Here is a 21,528-nt window from a genome sequence, read left to right as displayed (position 1 = left end):
GTGTAGCAGGGTGCATGACAGTAGACACAGATACTGAGGAGCAAAGGGTCAATTTCCATGTTGTTTGACTCTATGATTCTGACAAATAGAAAGATCATAAGACATAGCAGAATTAGACCATTCAGAAAGGTAAGTAGGTGCTTGGATTGTCTTGTCAACAACAAACACATGTCTACATTCAAGTCAGGTGGTGAAATCTCAGCGGGTATAAGCTTTGCATTATGAAGTAGGACCAAATGCTTTGTAAGCATGGGCACTTGACTGCTTGAACCTAATGTATTGTCAAGTCCACACAAAATGCTGGAGGATCTCAGTAGGTCAGGCAGCATCTATGGATATGAATAAACAGTCGATGTTTCAGGCCGAGACCCTTCTTTAGGACTGATTTCCAGCATGCTCAGACTTTCTCATGTTTATGATCGAATCCAGGTGGGCTTAGGATAGATAGCCAGACTTGGATCATAACAGATCTGTTGGAGACAGAGGAACTGGGAGATTAGAATGTTGTCCATGCAGGAAGCAGAGTGAGAGAAAATATAATCAAGGTGGCTGTGAATTTTGCAAGTATGTATTGGATACTGTTAATTCATCTATCCTGTGAAATGGTGATAGAATAAAAGAGGAAGGGATGTGTCAGGCATGGGCCATGTGAAAATGAGAGTAGCATACAAATGAGAGTAGGCGGGAGGAGAAGATGGCAGCGCACCGCACGTGTGCAGCTCTCCGGTGAAAAATGATGTTGTATCTGTTAAATAGGGGCCGTGGACAATTTCTGATTTGATGGAGAATGGATGTGAAAGCAGAGGAACATCTGGAGAAATTTCTGAAACACCCATCTGCTGCTGTCGTTACAGTGTGGTTGGGAATCTTTCGGAGGGTAGGCCTCAAAATCCCTGGCCTTGCTTGCTTTTGGCGACCGAGAAAGAGTTCGAATCGCTCGGATAGAGATGGCGCTCAGTACTCGGTGTCGGAGAGCTGATCAGAGTTCGAAGTTTTCGAATGACTCAGAGTCGGATTGTGGTCGGCATGGCAGGGAGAGTTTTTCTTCCCTCTCCCATCTGCGTGAGATGTGGGACATTTGAGAAACTTTGAACTTTACTGTGCTCATGAACTTTCTTCATCAAGTTATGGTATTGTGCACTGTTGTAACTATATGTATAATTATGTGGTTTTGTCAGTTTTTTCAGTCTTGGTTTGTCCTGTGTTTTTGTGATATCACACCGGAGGAAATAATGTATCATTTCTTAATGCATGCATTACTAAATGACAATAAAAGGGGACTACGTGTCTTTATAATCTAATTAATCTAAAAAATTGGTATCAAAATTTATGAAACTTGTTTGAAAATGTGTACAATCACAACAATTATTAATGTACTCAAAATAGTGAGGGCATGGACCAATATACTATAACCATATAACAATTACAGCACGGACATGAAGATGTCCATATATGTTATCTCACAAAGAAAGACCCCTTCAAGTTTTCATAGTTTCAGTTTTAATTTGTAGTGGGCAAATTGGGTTAAAGAAAAAGTTGTTCAATGAGAGGACGTTCACTCTAGTGAAGGGGACTGATTAGGCCTCTGTTCATGGGTTTTCAGAGCTGTTCTGCTGTAGATTGGAAGTTTACAATCATGTACTAACCCATGAATGCTGATAAAACAATTTACTTCACAAAGACTTGCTGTTTTTTTCCTGCAACTCTGTGTGATGAATATATATGGTATGTACATATATGGTGTGTAATTCATTTCATTGTTTAAATAGAGAGATACTGCTGCAGTATGGATGAATTTAAGTGTACTTGCATGTGACATAAGGCAGGCACCCTGTTATCATCTTGGACTTAGTTTAGTTTTCTTGTTGGGTTTACTCTGATGCTATGTAAGACTATAGGAAGAGCTGTAGGCCATGATACAGCAACCTCATGATTCTTAGCTGTTTGATGATTCCTTTCATTTATTTGACTTTTCCTGATGACTCTGAGTGATATGGACAATGAAAAGACCATTCAATGTTCATCAGTCAACATAATTCCTGACAAACAGTCCCAGTGAAATATCTTCCTTGGTCAGAGTCAATGTGACGTGGCAGTCCCCTTCTAGGAAGTTGGTCCTTGATCAGAGTTTTTGCTGTGTGTGTGGCAGTGGCTTTTCTTGCTGGAGGTAGCTTCCACCCATCTTGAAAACTTGTCCATTATGTCTTAGTACACCTGAATATTTTAGACACTTTGATAAAGTAATATAGTCCATTTGTAAGTGTAAAAATGGAGTAGGTGGGACAGGAACACTTAATTGTGATAACTTCTCTGCTGCTCCAGGATTTGTTTTCTGGCATGTCATGTATCTTTCAGATGTTTGTCAAGCTTGTAGCCTGATATTTGGATTCACCACCATTGGGAGAATCTGTCGATCATCTTTTGCACTCCAGTGTGTGCTAGATAAGAAAGCAACATAGAGCTACTAGTCTGACAAGTGCCATACCTCCATGCTCCATCGCTTTTTAACCTCTCACCATTCTCCATCCAGAGCCAATTTTCCTGATTAGAGCATTGAACTTGCATCCCTCAAATATCTTGTACTGTATGTTTTTATGTGATACAGATTTCAACTTTGTTTTCATAATTCCAGTTGTTGGGTTCACTGCATATGTTCTTGGTACTTCTTTTATTTCTTTCTGTGCTGCCCTTTTTGCTGTTTCATCTGAAAATACATTTCCATGGCTTTCCATTGTAGTCATTTTGAAGTGGCTTTTACATTTTAATACAGCAACCTCTGGCAGTTGTATGAAATCCATAATTCCTTGTACTAGTTCGCATAGTGCTTGTAATTGGTTTTCCTACAGCTGAAAGATGCTCTCAGTGTATCTATGTTTCCAAAAATATGGACAACTCCAAAAGCATATTGAGAATCAGTGTAGGTATTAGCTGATCTTCCTCCTGCCAACTTGCGGGATTCAATCAAAGCTTTTGGTTTTGCCTGTTGAGCAGAGGTACCAGGAGCCATGCTTCCTGATACCAGCACTTCAGTTCCAGAAGCAACCATTTAAATTCATCTCTCAATCATGAGGAGCCATCAATGTACAGACCTTTGGCAGAGTAACAACCAAAATGATGCTGTCTCTCTCTATGTTCTTAAGACTGCCATAGTGTGTTTCTTGTTAACATACAGGGTAAATAGTTCAACCACGTCAGGTATTCTTAATGCATTGTCACAGGAATTGTCAGTGGATGCGTCATTAGCAGGACTGTCCCCGTGGAGATCCTGTTCAGTTTCTCCATATTGTTTCAGTTTGCTTCTGAGCTATGTATGATGCACTTTGGTTGAACTACCAAGTTGTTCTTCTGCTCATTTGGTTAATGCAGAAATTTGCTCTTAAGATATCTTACTGCCTATATCATACTATCTTTGTACTAAATTATGCTGTTTATCATGTTTTGCATCTCTTTCAATTAGTAAAAGTCTTTACTCACCTTGTCAACCTTTTAATTTGCTCGTATATTAGACCAAACTGAATATGCGATCTTTTCTCTACATCAGTAGTAATCATTCCAGGCTTTTCCTTTCCTTCAGCAATTCTCTGGATTTTAATAAACTTAACATTGTTGGTATATTACATCCAGACTTTGTCATTAATTTTATCAAACAGATGTCTTATTCAGTTAAGAGCTCTTAGTGGGTTTCGTGATTTTTGGCCATAGTTTTAATTTGATATTAATTTATACATACTTCATTTTACTTTGACCGTGATCTCAAAGTATTAATAGGTTGCAACCAAAATTTTAAGTTTTTCCTTGCTAGCTTGCACACATTTATGCTCTACTAGCTTACATATTTAATCTGCACTCTACTGGCTTGCATGTGGCTCTACCAGCTTGTGTTTCTTTTTTCTAGATCAGTTTTTTTAAAAATAGCAATGAAGCAGTTCTTCACTCTTAACTCCCATCTGATTATGTTGAAGCCAGAATTAAGCTTTCTCAGACAAGTTGGAACAGAGGAGGTTGTTATTACTTTTGTTGCACGATAAAAATTGCACTTTGTCTACGATTGTTCCAAGTCCTTAAACTTTGCTATGCTTGCAGACTATGCCAATTGTTGGATTCTGATGTTTCAATCTAAAGTTCTTTCAGAAGTCAGGAAAGAGGCACAGAACTTGTTGCTTCACAATTGTTTTATTAAGCATTGTTAGAAGAAAGAGAAATTGAAACAAGCAATTTCTACTTGGACCTACTAAGGGCAGGGAAAGACAAAAAGCTGATAGACTAAGGTGGTGCTGGCCTCATGGTCAGCTCTTTTATACCCATAGATCAGGAAAATCCCATTCAGATTTGAAGATAAGAGTTAACCAATGAGAAAGCACTTATTCAAATAGTGCAGTACTAAGAGAAGCTTCGAAAATCATACCAATATAATCCGCAGGGAACGCACTGTACACACTGACCTCTAGGAAGCATAGTAAGCAGCTACATTGGTGCCAGAAAGTTTGTGAATCCTGTAAAATTTTCTATATTTCTGCATAAATATGATCCAAAATGTGATCATATCTTCACGTGTCCTAAACCTAGATAAAGAGAACCCAATTAAATAAATAGCACAAAAAATTATACTTTTTCATTTATTTATTGAGAAAAATGATCCAATATTACATGAATTTGTTGGAAAAAGTAAGTGAACCTCTGGAGGAATGCCTTCTACAACAGCTATTTGGAGTCAGGTGTTCCAGTCAATGAGATGAGATTGGAGGTGTGGGTTGTGGAGATGTGGGTTGTAGAGGTGCCCTGCCTTATAAAAAAGACACATACAAAGTCAGATTACTGATAGAGCCTGCTGTTCTCAAGAAAGATCTGTTTATGTGCACCATTTATCAATCAAAACAACTTTTGACAGACTTTAGAAGAAGAATTGTAGAGATGCATGAAGCTGGAAAAGGTTACAAAAGCATTTCAAAAGACCTGCATGTTTATGAATCCACAGTAAGCGAAGTAGTCTACAAATGGAGGAAACTCAGTACTGTTGCTACTCTCCCTAGGAGTGGGCATCCTGCAAGGATCACATCAAGAGCACAACATGCAATGCTGAAGGAGGTGAAAAAGAATGCAAGGGTAACAGCAAAGTTACTGCAGAAATCTTAAGAACTTGCTAAAGTCTCTGTTCACCTGTCCACTATAAGAAAAAACTGATCAAGAATGGTGTCCATGGAAGGACACCACAGAGAAAACCACTGCTCTCCAAAAAAAACATTGCTGCACATCTCAAGTTTGCAAAAGACCACTTGGATGTTCTACAATGCTTCTGGGACAATGTTCCGTGGACAAATGAAACAAAAGTTGACATTTTGGCAGAAATGCGCATTGCTATGTTTGGAGGATAAAGGGCACTGTATATCAACACCTTAGTCTCATCCCAGCTGTGAAGCATGGTGGAAGGAGCATCATGGTTTGGGGCTGCTTTGCTGCCTCAGATCCTGGATAGCTTGCAGTCATTGAGAAAACAATGAATTCAAAATTTTATCAAGACATTTTACTGAAGAATGTTAGGGTAGCAGTCTGTCACCTGAAGCTTAATTGAAGTTGGATAATGCAACAAGTTAATGATCTGAAAGACAAGAGTAACTCAAGAACAGAATAGTTCAAAAAAGAATATTTGTGTTTTGGAATGGCCGAGTCAAAGTCCTGATCTTCATCCTATAGAAATGTTGTGGAAGGATGTGAAGCAAGCAGTTTATGCAAGGAAACCCACCAACATCCCAGAGTTGAAGCAGTTTTGTAAGGAGGAATGGCCTAAAATTCCTCCAAGCTGATGTGCAGGACTGACCAACGGTTACTGGAAACATTTGGTTGAAGTTATTGCTGTACAAGGAGGTCACATCGGTTACTGAAAGCAAAGGTTCACATACTTTTTCCAACAAATACATGTAATATTAGATATTTTTCTCAATAAATGAATGAATAAGTATAATATTTTTGTTATTTATTTAATTGAGTTTTCTGTTTCTAGCTTCAGGATTTGCATGAAGATCTTAATGCATTTTAAGTCATATTTATGCAGAAATAGAGAAAATTGTACGGGGTTCACAAACTTACTAGCACCACTGTACATGAAGGTATGGGGCTTAGAGGGATATGGGATGAATGCAGGAAATTGGGACCAACTGGGTGGGCACCACGTTCGGAATGGATTAATTGGGTTAAAGGACCTATATCCATACTGTACTTCTCAAAATAATTCCTGATTCATAATTAAAGTAATCAAGTCATAGAGAAATCAACGGTAGTAAATGAGCTGTCATTGAAGCTGGGCCTTCCTATTTTGGCTAGGGAGTTAGTTGGCTTCAGTAAGTTGTAATCCACAGAACAACAGGGGTATGGTGGTATTGAGTTAAGAAATGATGGGAATGCTTTGAAACATCTCTTTGTTATCCAAGCTCAAAAATAGTAGACAGAAGACTATGGTCATAAGAAATAACTGGAGGCTAAGGCTAAAAACAGTGAAATGCTTATGTGGCAAAAATGTGGTCATGAGACCCACATGGGGAAATTGTCAGGAGCAATTTCATATTTCCCTGTGAATGATTAGATCAATTAAGATTTGGGGAGTTCCAACATTCTGAAAGATTGTTGTAAAAACAGAACAAAATAAAGATTTAGTATCTGGGCAGAGACAACTCTGGAGACCAACAGTTGACAAGGAAGAAGAGGAACCTTGGATCTGGCATACAGTTGACAGTTAGAATCACTTCAGTACTGAGCCTGAACGCTCAGAAACAAGGGTAACTTGACCCTTAATACCTTAGACTAAAAAAGAAATATGTTTAAAAAGAACAAAGTGTAAATAAGAAAATAAGGTGAATGAATGTCCTTCAATGAGCACTTAAAGATCTGTGAGCTACAGTAGAGTGTTGTGAGCAAGGTGAAGAGAAGTCAGATTAGTTAAGTAACCTACACAAAATGCTGGAGGCTCAGCAGGTCATACAGCATCTATGGAAATAAACAAACAGTCAATGTTTTGGACCGAGACCCTTCATCAGGAATGGAAAGGAAGGGAGAAGATGCCAAAATAAGAAAGTGGTGGGGGTAGGGGGAAAAAAGTAGTACAAACTAGAAGGTGAAAACCAGGGGTGTGGGGTGGGGTATGAAGATAGAAGCTGGGAGGTGATAGGTGGAAAAAGTAAAGGGTTGGAGAAGAAGGAATTTGAGAAGAGAGGAGAGTGGACCATGGGTGATAGAGAAGGAGGAGGGGCACCAAAGGAAGGTGGTAGGCAGTTGGGGAGAAGAAGAGTAAAGTAGGAGGGGAAAATTTAGTGGTGTGGCTACCTAGATGGAATATAAGGTGTTGCTCTTTTAATCTGAGAGTGGCCTCATCGTGTCGGAATGGGAATTGGAATTGAAATGGTTAACCACCAGGAAATCCTGCTTTTTGCAGGTGGAGTGTAAGGGCTCGACTAAGCTGACCCCGATCTATGTCAGGTCTCACCAATGTAGAGGAATCAGCATCGGGAGCACTGGATGCAGTAGACAACCCCAACAGATATGGAGGTGAGGAAGAAGGTAAATGGGCAGGTGTAGCATTTCTTCCACTTGCAGGGATAAGTGCCAGGAGGGAGATTAGTGGGGAGGAATTAACAGACAAGGGAATCACAGAGGGAGTGTTCTCAGTAGAAAGCAGAGAGTGGGAGGGGGTTTGTGGGAGGTGTGTTTGGTGGACAGTCCCATTGAAGATGGCAGATGTTGCAGAGAAAGATGTGTCGGATGCAAAGGCTCGTTGTAGTAGGTGAGGGCTAGAGGAACTCCATCCCTATTAAGGCAGTGGGAAGATGTGAGCGCGGATGCCTGGGAAATGGAAGATATGCGGGTGAGGGCAGCATCAATGGTGGAGGAAGGGAAGCCCCATTCTTTGAAGAAGGAGGACATTTCCGATGTCCTGAAAAGCATTTGTCTATGTTTTGGCTAGCATGGATGAGCATGTCTGAATGGCCTCCTGCACAACAAATTTCTATGATACAAAATGTTAAATGAAATTTATGCATTTAAAGACTGTTTAGTTGTTAAGATTTCAAGAAATATGAAACAATAATGGATGAACTGTGATCAAAGGAAATGGGAGACAAGCTTGAGAAAGGGATTGGCTTACACCATTCCTATTTTTAAGCAGAGTCTAAAGAAGTTGCAAATGTATCTGAAGTTATTTAACCCCAAGCATAAAGTGCAAGGAGTATGAAGAATGTAAAGAAAAATGGAAAGCATGGCAAAAATATGCTTGTCAATTCCCATCCAAGTGAAATACAGTCTTGTTGACAATGAACATTTTATTGCCTCTCTGAACATTAAAGTACATTTTGAAACTGTGAAGTGTTTTCTTGCTGTATCAGGAATGATATAATCTATAAAGTTTCAGCATCTCACTTTGGAAATGATGCACTGCTTGGTCCATTTATCTGTTTCTGTTGAATAGCTAGATTTCTTTTTTGAAGTTTACTTGATGTTTGTTAAGTCTGTTACCACTTAAGTATTTTTAATTTGGCTTTCTTTGTCGTGGTTTGTTTGGAACTTAAGTCCAGATGAGTCCATATGTAACATTTTCTAGACTTCATATTTCTAAATCCTTAAGTAAATCCTTTACTTTGAGTTTTGCAATGAATTAGACAATATTTAAACTATGACCATATCAGTTGATGAAAAGTAAAATACTACAGAAACTGGAGAACTGAAATCTATATACAACATGCTGAAAACAAACAGCATATCCGGTTGCATTTCAGGGAAGAGAAGTGGAGTTAAAGATTAGGTTCAAGACCCTTTGTCAGAACTGGGAAAGTGAGAAAATGAAGAAATAAAATTGCAGGTGCTTTTATCTAGTACATAAAAAAAGTCTGCTGAAGAACTTGGACTGATTGAGAAAATAAGTAGCAGATGGGGCCCGAAACGTTGACTGTACTTCTTCCTATAGATGCTGTCTGGCCTGCTGCGTTCACCAGCACTTTTTGTGTGTGTTGTTAGATGGAATATAGTGTTGGGAAGCGTATGGTCATGCACTTTGGTAGAAGGAATAAAAATGTATACTATTTTCTAAACAGAAAATATTTGGAGTTTAGAAAAATAAGGGGTGGTCACAATGAAACCTGCTGAATATTGAATAGCTTGGACCAGTGATTCCCAACCGGGGCGGTTATGTGTCCGAAGTGGGTGTTAGGGAAAATAGAAATTGTCAGGAGCTGTTCAAGATTGTTTGGGGGGGGGGAGAAAGTAAGCAGCACCCTAATTTGAGACACGAGACCTGACTGACCGTTAGTAGAGCAGGCAATTCCAAAAAAGGATGAGGCACTGGAATGCAGGAAGAACCATAGCTCTGCAGGCAGTGAGCACTCGTCATCACAACACGTCTGAAATTCGACAATCTCATCTGACTTTACCAACCAAACAGATGTTATTGGGGATGCATAAAATAGTAACCAGGGTACCCAACAGTTCCCCTTCACTCACAGCACGGAATGAGTTCATGCAGTTTAACAGTTGGTAGGTCAAGTACACCCGCTCAACTTTCTCTACAGATCTACAGAAAGCAGGTTGCACAATGAGAAGAGTGCTGACTGGAACTAAACGATGAATTAAAGCCAATCAGTGAACCTGCCAACCCCGAGATTTCCTCTTGAGGTGTTCAAAGCAACCTCTGCTTCAAATATGTGGTTAAGAACCCCCGTTAGGAATTAGGAGACCTTATGTGATCATGCTAACTGGAATAGTATAAAGGTAGCATGCTGAACATCAGTTGTATCCCAACTAACATTCAGACCGAATCTGAATCCTTGCCAATGTAATTTTTGTTTTTTGTGATCGTCTTCATCTTTGCCTTGCCATTCCTTTGTGTGCTACTCCCATTGTTCCATCCATGTCACGTCACTGCCATTGTCAACATCCGACAGGCCAGCGGTCCCCAACCACCGGGCTGCGGACCGGTACCGGGCCGCAAAGCATGTGCTACTGGGCCGCGACGAAACAATATGATTTGGCGATATGAGTCAGCTGCACCTTTCCTCGTTCCCTGTCACGTGCACTGTTGAGCTTGAACGCACGCGAGGTCATTACCCACGCATCATCCATGTCAGGAAGGAGATTGTCGAGCTTGCAAATGACGGTGGACTGAAAAGTATGTTTGACATAACATCTCTGCCGACGTTCTGGATCAAAGTCAAGGCTAAATATCCTGAGATAGCCACAAAAGCACTGAAAACGTTGCTTCCATTTCCAACATATCTCTGCAATGAATGCAACGAAAACTAAATTGCAGAATAGACTGGACATAAGGAACCTCCTTCGAGTATCACTGTCTCCCATCACCCCTCGATGGCACCGTTTTGTTGCAGGGAACAAGTATTCAGCCCAGGGCTCCCACTGGTTCAGCGATATTGGTGTGTTGCAATGATTTTATATGTTCATACAGGGAAAATATGCGCTGTGTGTTTAATATCCAAACATTACTTAAAATGTTATGATGCTATTGACTTATAAGTGACTTATATAACCATATAACAATTACAGCACGGAAACAGGCCATCTCGGCCCTTCTAGTCCATGCCGAAAGCTACTTTCACCTAGTCCCACCGACTTGCACTCAGCCCATAACCCTCCATTCCTTTCCTGTCCATATACCTATCCAATCTTTCTTTAAATGATAATATCGGACCAGCCTCTACCACTTCTACTGGAAGTTTGTTCAACACTTACTTCAAGCTCCCCTGTCCTCCCCTGATGAATGACTTATCACTATAGTCATGCGAGGAAAATATGCGCGGTGTGTTTAATATTAAATTCGTTAGATAAACCCTTTTAGAAACAAAATTGAGTGTATTAGCCACTTATCACGTATATTCCAGTCGTGATTAACACGCCCCCTCGAACAGAATCGCCAAAAATGATTTATAGGAAAAAATCGGCATGTACATGCATGCGCACTGGTGTCCGTGCAAGGCTTCATGGTCATGGTAGTCTTTCTCGGGGTAAACACAACGTATTTGACTGCTGCTCTTGTCCGTTGGCAACCCTACCACCAACCCCCCCGACTGTTCAGCTGGTCCGCAAGGATATTGTCAATAATAAACTGGTCCGCGTTGCAAAAAAGGTTGGGGACCCCTGCGATAGGCATTCCCAGTCTGTGTTAATTTTTTATTTTAATTTAGCCCTATTAATGATGGATAAATATGTATGGCACGATCTCTGAATCTGAAGGCAGAGAAGCCTTGAATTTCGATATTGCTAAGAAGCAGAAACTACAGAAGGTGCAGCAATACAATGTTACGTACCTGGAGTATGCTTTTATTCTGTTCCCGTTAGATCAGTGACGGCTTATCTGTCTTATTTGTAGCACTGTACTGTATAATGAAACCATCAAGGTTGCAGGAGGACTTCTGTAAAAGACACCCCAGAAAGGCTACTTATGGTATTACTCATTTCCAGAAGATGAAAGAATTTGAAAAGCATTGCACATTCAAGTCACTTGCTAAGAAAGCTAAAAATGACCTCGATAGTGGTCTCATTGCTTCTTAGAACATTTCCAAAATGATAGCAAAGTGCTGAAAATCTCATACAATTGATGAAAGGTTATTAATGCATCATGTATCAGAAGTGCTCACTTCTGATACATGAAGTTCTCAAAATGGATACCAGCATTTCAAAATCAATTCCTCTGAGTAATAACTCTGTGGCTTATTGTATTTACAAAATGAGTGAAGTAATTGAGTATCAGCAATGCACAGAGCCACACAAAACGGAATTTGGGATACAACTGGATGAGTCAATTGTGTGACACAACAAAGCATTGCTAATGGCATATGTACGGTTTATCAAAAATGGAAAAGTTTATGAAGAGATTTTGTTTTGTAAAAAGTTAGAAACAAATACAGGTGTCCCCTGCTTTTCAAACGTTCGCTTTACGAAACCTCACTGTTACAAAAGACCTACATTAGTACCCTGTTTTTGCTAACAGAAGGTGTTTTCACTGTTAAGAAAAATATCAGCGCGCGAAAAAATCAGCACGCGATAAAAGGCAGCCTATGCCCTGAGCAGCCGCTCTCGCCCGGATTCGGAACTGCATTCTAGCTGGCATTGCTTAAACACGTGCCTGTAAGCAGTCGTTAGCAAGATGAGTTCTGAGGTATTGGAAAAGCCTGAAAGAGCTCGTAAGGGTGTTACACTTAGTGTAAAATTAGACATAATTAAGCGTTTTGATCATGGTGAACAAAGTAGGAACTAAGTGAGTTTGGCTTGTGGAAGCTGACGAAGATGATGTTGAAGAGGTTTTGGCATCCCATGACCAAGAACTGATAGATGAAGAGCTGATGCAATTGGAAGAGGAAAGGATAATAATCGAAACCGAATAAGTAATGATAAAGTACGACTTTAATTCTGAAAGGGTACGTAGGTTTAGGGGATATTTGCAAGATGGTTTGAGTCCTTACAAAGAACTGTATGATAGAAAAATGCGCGAGGCTCAGCAGTCGAGCAAGTCTTCCACATCAGCCACAGCAGACGACGAACCTTGACCTTCGACATCAAGGTGGGCAGTCATAGGAGAAGATGAGCCGCCTGCTCTAATGGAAACAGACGACGAGATGACACCCCAGTGTCCCACCACCCCAACACCCAGGCCGCGGACAGGTACTGTACCGATTCGCGGAGAATGCAGCGGTAGCCGGGAGGCACACAGCACATCTTTAAGAAAAAAGCCGAAATAAACATGCTAATTAGGTGCCGCCCCACATGTAAAGGTCCAGATCAGAGGCGATGCAATCGGCACTGATCTGGGCTAACAATTATGTGTCGGGCAGCACCTAATTAATTAGCGTGTTTATTTCGGCTTTTTTCTTAAAGATGTGCTGGGTGCCTCCCGGCTACCGCTGGACCCCTGTGTGCTTCACGGCAATGTATCGGTCGGCGGTCTGGAGGGTGGGGGCCACTGCACCACCCCACCCTGCGACGACTCAGTCTAACACACCATCATCAGTGTGCTCGGCGCTGAACCAATTCCGGTAAGTGATACTACACTGTACATACATTATTTCTACTTTATATAGGCTGTGTATTTTTACGTGTTATTTGGTATGACTTGGCAGCTTCATAGCTTAAAGGTTACTGGAGAGCGCTTGCGCCATGTTTTTGCCAACAGCGCTTGCGTGAGATTTTTGCTTCGGCGAACAGCGCAGTAATGATTGTGGAAAAGTATTTCTACTTTATATAGGCTGTATCATATTATTCCTGCTTTTACTATATGTTACTGTTATTTTAGGTTTTATGTGTTATTTGGCATGATTTGGTAGGTTAATTTTGGGTCTGCGAACGCTCACAAAATTTTCCCATATAAATAAATGGTAATTGCTTCTTTGCTTTACGACATTTTGGCTTAACCTGTATCAATGGAGAATCAATCTATAATGAGCTCAAAATGTATATTGAGGATAAAGATATTCTGATTAGGAACATGATTTCTTGATGGAAAATCATATATGACAGGTTGCCATGCTGGTTTAGTGGCACTTATGTAAATAGAAATTCCAAGTCCGTTTGTAATTCATTGTGTAATTCATCATCAACATCTCACAGCAAAAAAAAGCTGAACCAGTGACTTTTTTCAAGCATGACTGTTGTAATATCAGCAATCAACAAAATTAAAACTCAACCATTGCATAGCAGAGTATTTCACCAGTTATGCCAAGATATCAAAGAAGAGTTTGAGTGCTTTTCACACTGAAGTGTATTGGCTGTCAAAAGGCTGCTGCTTAAAATGTTTCTTGGATTTTTTTTTGACACTGGTTGAATTTTTGCTCAAAAGTTGACAAGAGCTTGGGAAACAAGATTGAATTTCTTCGTGGAGATGTGGCATAGCTAGATGATCTGTATGACAAAATGAACATTTAAATATGATACTGTAAGATGAGAATTTAAATTTAATCCAGGCAAAAAGTGCACTTTTCCTGGTGGTGGCTGATAGAGTAACAGCAATCTGCAGTTGCTAAAACTCTAATTTTCTTACTATTTCCAACATGTCTTGAAACTTCTTTTTTAAGTGTGACATTCTTTCATTATGGATACAAGGAGGGCCAGAGGTACTAAAAAGGATGATTTCCTTGCTTCTTTGAATTCTATTATGGATTTGCTGCAAAGTCATACACGAGAAGCCTCTGAGAAGTTTCAACAATTCAGCTCTGAATTTAAACAAATAGATGGTAAGTTGGATTCTATTCAACAAACTCTTAATGAACACGATAAACGTATAAATAATAACGAAGAAATCTTGGTGACTCTGGAAATGGAAGTGGATGAAGCGCAAAAGCTTTGTGAAAAGCACTCGAAGTCCAACGAAAAGTTAAGACAAAAGATTATCAACCTAGAAAACAGAAGAAACAACCTACGGGTTCTGGGTCTCGAAGAATTAATCAAAGGTAATCATTTTATGGAATTTTTTGTAAACTTTTTGTAAGAATTATTTCCGAAGATTTTGACGTCTGTGCCTGTGATTGATTGAGTTCACAGATCTCCTGCGTTTAGACCTCCTAAGGGTCAGAGACCAAGATCAGTAATAATCTGTTTTCAGGAATTTAAAACAAAGGAACTCTTAATTGACGAATCTTGTCGAAGAGGCATGATTGACTATCATGGTCGTAAGATTGGAATTGTTGAAGATTACTCGCCTGAGGTTATGCAAGAACGTGTTAAGTTCAAAGAAGTTATGTCCGAGCTTTTTAATAAGGGTTTTGAGCCTTCCCTTCGCTACCTAGCCCGGCTCAGGATTACACTTAAAGATGGATCTTTTGCATGGTTCCATTCGACTGTTGAAGCACAAAGGTTTTTAAAATCAGAAGGCTAAATCGGAAGGCTAGCTGTTTAGTTTGCCCTTACGTGAAGACACAAGATTAAATGAGAAACTTTTAATTTGCAAATCCTGTCGAAGGGGCATGATTGGTTATAGGGTAGAATATTAAGATTCTCGAAGATTATTCGCTTGAGGTTATGCAGAAACGTGCTGAGTTTAAACAAGTTTTGTTGGAATTTTTTTAACAAGGGTTTTAACCTGTACCTTGGCTACCCAGTTTGACTGAGAATCTCATTAAAAATGGACCCTTCGAATGGTTTCGTTTGAATGCAGAAGCAACAAAGATTTTTTAAATTTGAAGGCTAACTGCTTAGTCTGTTTTTTCATGAAGATATAAGATTAAATGTTTAATGTCTTTCTGTATGAATAATTGTATCTTTTACTTTTGGTAAACCTTTGTAACTAATTTCCTTTCGTATTTTTTAATACTGTATTTTTGATATACGAGAATTGAATTTCTTGTTTGGATATTGTTTAGTCTAGGTTGGAATATAAATAACCTTGAAACTAATTGGAGTGATCACCAGGCTTTTTGGGGGGTTGTCTGTAGTTGTAGATGACGACTTTCTATTGGTTGGTCTTCTTTCTTTGGGAGGTGGGTGGGGGTATGGTTTTTTTTTCTCAGAAGCTGTTTTTGAATTTTAACCTAACTTGTTGCTTGGTTACCGTTTCTCAAGGTTTATGGCTTGGTTTTAACTTACATTTTAACCCTTTTAAATAATATTAAAAATGGACCAAACTATTAATTTACTTAGTTTTAACGTGAAAGGGTTAAATCACCCTTTTAAACGTAATAAGATTTTTGCTTATATTAGGAAATTTAAGGCCCCTATTTTCTTACAAGAAACTTACATATGCAAATGTGATAATCCACGTTTTTTTTTTAGCCGTTAGAACGGACTTTGTTTTCTTTCATTTTTTCAGGCCAAATCTAGAGGAGTTTTGATTCTTATAGATAATATACTTTCCTTTGTCCAACATAAAGTAGTGTCTGATACTAATGGATGTTTTGTTATAGTTTCAGGAAAACTAGATAATAAATTAATAGTATTTGCCTATGTGTATGCCCCAAATGTAGATGATCCAGGATTTTTTGAGCGTTTTTTCTCATTTCTACCAGATCTGAATCTTTATTCTTTGGTGATGGGAGGAGATTTTAACTGTTGACTAGACCCTTTTTTTTAAGACCGATCATCTTCTAAACCAGCGTCTCTTAATAAATCAGCTTTGTTTATTCAATCTTTTTTATTGAAGTGTGGTATTGTTGATGTTTGGCATTTTTTGTATCCTTTAGATAGGAGTACTCGTTTTTTTTCCCATGTTCATCATACATATTCCAAAAAATCAATTTTTTTATTGATAGTCAAATAATTTCATCAGTTCATTCCTGTGAATATAAAGAGATTGCTGTTTCAGATCATGCTCCTGGATTTCTATCTTTAAATCTCCCTGGTCTCCCTCAAACCAACAGATTTTGGCGTTTTAATACAACTTTGTTATCTGATAAGGAGTTTTTAAAATTTCTAGAGAAGCATATTATTTTGTTTTTCGAAGAGAATAAAAAGGAAGAGACTTCTAATTTTATTGTGTGGGATACTTTCAAGGCCTATATTAGAGGACTAATTATTTCTTATACTGCCAGTGTTAAGAATAAAGCTAATAAAGAAAGAATTGAATTAGCCAATCAATTGAAACAATTAGATCAAAAATATGCTATAGCTCCAGATCCTGTTTTATATAAAAGATGTGTTAAAGTTAAAATTAAATATAATCTTCTGTTAACATTTCCAATTAAAACTCAACTTCTTAAAGGTAAAACTCAATTTTACATTCACGGAGATAAATCAGGCAAAGTATTGGCCAACCAAATAAAAACTTCTGTAGTTAAATGACAAATTAAAGAAATTTGCAAAACTAATGGTGATAGGACAACTGGTTACTCTGAAATAAATGATACCTTTAGAGAATTCTATTCTAAACTTTATAGTTCTGGTTCCCCTAAAGATAATGCTGTAATGAATAATTTTCTAGATCAATTAAATATTCCTGCACTTTCTGCAGGTAATTGCAAACAGATGGATCAACCCATTTCTTATGAGGAAATTGCCGAGGCTATACATTCATTACACTCGGGGAAAGCTCCGGGTCCAAATGGATTTTCTGGAGAATTTTATAAGACTTTTTCTTCATTAATTATACTGCAGTTACACTTAGCTTTTTTGGATTCTTTCAAATTGAGTAGTTTGCCTCAATCTTTTTATGAAGCTTCTATTTCGCTTGTCCTAAAAAAGACCAAGGACCCAACTGAATGTTCTTTATATTGGCCAAGTTCATTACTCAATGTTGATGCTAAATTCTTTCTAAAGTTCTGGCTCGTAGGATTGAAAATATTTTACCTTCTATTATTTCTGATGATCAGACGAAATTTAGTAAAAACCGACATTCCCATTTTAATATACGCCGTGTATTAAATGTTATTTGCTCTCCTTCTCAGGAGATATCAGAATGTGTGATATCCTTAGATGCTGAGAAGGCCTTCTATCGGGTTGAATGGAACTATTTATTTAAAACCTTAGAAAAATTTAATTTTGGACCAGATTTTATTCAATGGATTAAATTACTTTATCTATCTCCTTCTGCTCAGGTTCTTACTAATTTTCAAAATTCCAAACCATTTAAACTTCACCGTGGAACTAGACAAAGTTGTCCGTTGAGGCCTTTGCTTTTTGATCTAGATTTAGAACCCCTCGCCATTACTTTTCGAGACCCTAATGATATCTGTGGTATTTTAAGGAGAGGTATCATCCACAAAATATCGCTTTACGCTGATGATATATTGCTTTTTATCTCTAATGTTGAAACCTCGCTACCTTGCATACTTTCTTTACTCTACCGTTTTAACCAGTTTTCAGGATATAAATTGAACCTACATAAGAGTGAATTATTTCCTTTAAACAATTTGGTATCAATTAATACTAATCTTCCTTTTAAAATTGTAAGGAATCAATTTACTTATTTGGGTGTAGCAGTCACTAAGAATTATAAACACCTGTTTAAAGAAAACTTTCTTTATTAAACTATGTAAAAAAGATATCATTAAATTGGTCACCTCTTTCAATATGGTTGATTGGACAAATTAATTCTATTAAAATGAATATTCTACCTAAATTCATATACCTTTTTCAGGCTTTACCCATTTTTATTCCTAAATCCTTTTTTGACTCCCTTGAATCTATTTTATCCTCCTATATATGGAAAAATAAATGCCCTCATTTAAATAAAGTTCATCCTCAAAAATCTAAAAAGTCTGGAGGTTTAGCCTTACCTAATTTTAGGTTTTATTACTGGGCAGTTAACATACGATATCTTACGTTTTGGCTATATTATATTAATTGTGTAGACTGTCTGGTGTAGGTTTCTTTAGAAGCTAACTCTGTTAATAAATCTTCTATTATTTCTCTTCTTGGATCCTCACTTCCTTTACTTGTAAGTAAACTAACTGACAATTTAATAGTTAAACATACTCTGAGGATCTGGATACAATTTAGAAAACATTTTGGTTTATTGAGATTTTCCCTTTCAAGTCCCACATATTCTAATTTTTTTAAACCCTCCATGACTGATTTAGTTTTTAAAGAATGGGACAGGTTGGGTATTAAATGTTTTTGGGATCTGTTTGTTAGAGGAAATCTTTTTTCATTTGAGCAATTGTCAGCGAAGTATAGCTTACCCAAAACTCACCTTTTTAGATATCTACAAATCAGAGACTTTCTTAAGATCTCAATTATGCACATTTCCTAAAAGCTCAGATAAGAACTTACTAGATGTAATTTTTAATTTGACACCTTTTCATAATGGTTCAATATCTAATATTTATGGTATGTTACTGGAGACGAGGAATGCTCCTTTTGATAAAATTAAGAATCTCTGGGAACAGGATTTAGAGACATCAATATCTGAGGAAACTTGGAATGAAATTTTAAACTGGTTAATACTTCATCGCTATGTGCTCGCCATTCCCACATACAATTTAAGGTGGTACATAGAGTCCATATGACTAAAGATAAGCTTTCTCGTTTTTATTCAGATATATCTCCCTACTGTGACAGATGTAATAATGGAGAAGCTTCATTAATTCATATGTTTTGGACTTGTCCAAGTCTTGAAAAATATTGGAAGAAAGTTTTTCAAACTTTTTCTTTACTTTTCGAAGTCGATTTTAAGCCTAATCCTCTGATGGTCCCATTCGGTATTGTTGCAGGACAAGATATCAAGCAGAAGACATCTGATTTACATATTTTGACCTTTAGCTTTCTTATAGCTAGGAGGGCGCTTTTGTTTAAATAGAAAGATGTTTCTCCTCCTACTCGTGCTCAATGGTTATGCGACGTTATGTCATGCTTAGATTTAGAGAAGATTTGTTGTTCAATTTCTGAATCTCGTCAAGACTTTCAAACATTGTGGGGACCTTATCTGAATTATTTTCAAAACTTTCAAAACCTTTAATTCGTTGTTTAAATTCAGATGTTGGCTATTATTAATTTTTATTATATGAGAAGGTATTTTTCCCTTTTTTTCTCCTTAATAAACAGCTTCGGTCTTGGTAGGAGTTAGACTCTTTTTTTTGTAATAAATTAGTATATTTCAATATAACTATTGATTAATTTGCATGAATACGGGGTAATGAGATTGTTATTATGAATATATATAATGTAATTGGTAGTTTTTAAAATCTTTTTTGGTCTTTTATATATACTTTCTTGTACTCTGTATTCTGTGTAGAAACTAATAAAAATATTGGAAAGAAGAATTTCTTCATGGAGATTTGGCATACCTGGATGATCTGTATGACAAAATGAACATCTAAATATGATACTGCAAGATGAGAATTTAAATTTAATCCAGGCAAAAAATGCAGTGTTTACTTTTGTCAGAAAATTTGAAATGTATAAGTAAAACATTGAGAAAAGAATGTTATTACAGTTTCCCTGAGTGAAAGGAATGGCACTCTCTTTCACAGACATTGATTTGCAAGAGTACTGCTTACACCTGCAGTCACTGAAGAAGGATTTTCAGAATTGATTCAAGGATTTGAACAATCTGGAAATTTTGGTCTGGGTAATTAACCCATTTTTTGCATGGTGGAAGAACAGGAAGAGAGCTTGCAAGAAGAAATTATCAAAATTCACAATGATGAAGAAGCATAAATGCTTTTCAAATATGTCGGCTTTTGTGGTATGTGGTTACACTGTCATATGAAGTTTCCTGGTCTTTGGAGAAGAGCCATACTGCTCTTCACTGCATTTCCATCCTCCAACTTTGTTGGAAAAAGGCTTCAGTGCAGTGAACCATATACTCGCAAAAACAGAAACTGTTTGGACGTTGTTACATGTGGGGAGTTTAGGCTTTTGCTGTCACATTGTGAACCAGATATTTCAGCTCTTGCTAAAAACCATCAAGCTTAGTGAACAAGTACAGCACCCAGGTACTGTGTAAGGTAGCTTTAGAGACAAATAAAAATATAAAGAAGAATAATTTTTCTCATGTTAGCATATGGTAGACATTGTTTTGCACCATGAGGGCGCCAAAAAGCACATTGTTCCTTGGGGGTTTTGGCAAGTATGCAAGTGCTTTAGGGGGGCATTGGGCTAAAAAAGCTTGGGAAACACTGATCTAGACAGAGTGGATATGGAGAGGATGTTTCCTATAGTGGGTGAGTCTTGATAAAGAGAACACAGCCTGAGAATAGAGGGATGTTCATTTAGAATAGAGATGAGAAGTAATTTCTTTAGCCAGAGGGTAGTGAATCAGAGGGAATTCATTGCCACGGATAGCTGTTGAGGCCAAGTCATTGAGAATATTTATTCATGTTGTGACTTCTAATTATTTGGAAATGAGTACCCCAAAAATCCCTTTGTGTCCCCTTTCCATAGCACTATTCTGCCACTGTAGACCTCCAGTTGCCTGAATCCTTTACCTTATTAGCAAATGAGCCAGGATATTTCTTGATTTAGAAACACAACTGTGACCATAAATAAAAATGGAAAATACTGGAAAAAATGTCTCCAATCTAAAACAAGGATCGTTTCTTTCTACAGATGCTATCTCACCTGAGTAATTCCATCATTTTCTTGTTTTGTTTAATACAGATTACGACATCTGCATGTTTTTTAAAAAAATAATTACAATTAATCTTGGCAATTAAGCTTTAGGGGATAAAAAGCAGATGCCTGTTACTTGAATTTTGCTGTTAATGGAAATGCAATTAAAATCCTATAAACACTTTATTTCTGCACAACTCTCAGATCCAACAATTAAATTCTGCTTGTCACGGTGACTTGACACCACTTCTCTTCAGTAGCACAGTAATATATTGCATCAAATCATGCTTTTACTTATGAAACAACTAACAATTTGCTGTGAGTGGTTTGTCATTTGTGAAGTGTATAAAGGTTTTAATCTCATTTTAGATCCAAGTAATTGTTGGTCATGTTAACTTGTACGTGATCATGTGAATTCCTCAGACGAGATTACAAATTACAACATAACATATTAGCATTTCTGTTTTAACCACATTGACAGAGAAACCATCTAATTTCGTGGGCACCAGTTTCCAATAAATCAGATGTCAAAAACAGAACATGAACTGAAGTATATATTACAGA

At 37.7% G+C, this 21,528-nt stretch overlaps 1 protein-coding gene across 4 annotated transcripts in view; it reads left to right on the top strand.

Annotated features, from left to right (window-relative positions):
- The window catches only part of ccdc24 (coiled-coil domain containing 24), a 121,974-nt gene that overhangs the window by 17,824 nt on the left and 82,622 nt on the right, over positions 1 to 21,528 (top strand). The gene's annotated exons all lie outside the window — the stretch shown is intronic.

This window comes from Mobula hypostoma, chromosome 12 (assembly GCF_963921235.1).
Source record: "Mobula hypostoma chromosome 12, sMobHyp1.1, whole genome shotgun sequence".
Lineage (NCBI taxonomy): Eukaryota > Metazoa > Chordata > Chondrichthyes > Myliobatiformes > Myliobatidae > Mobula > Mobula hypostoma.
The sequence above is the reverse complement of the archived record's forward strand: the minus strand, read 5'-3'. Positions and strand labels throughout refer to the sequence as shown.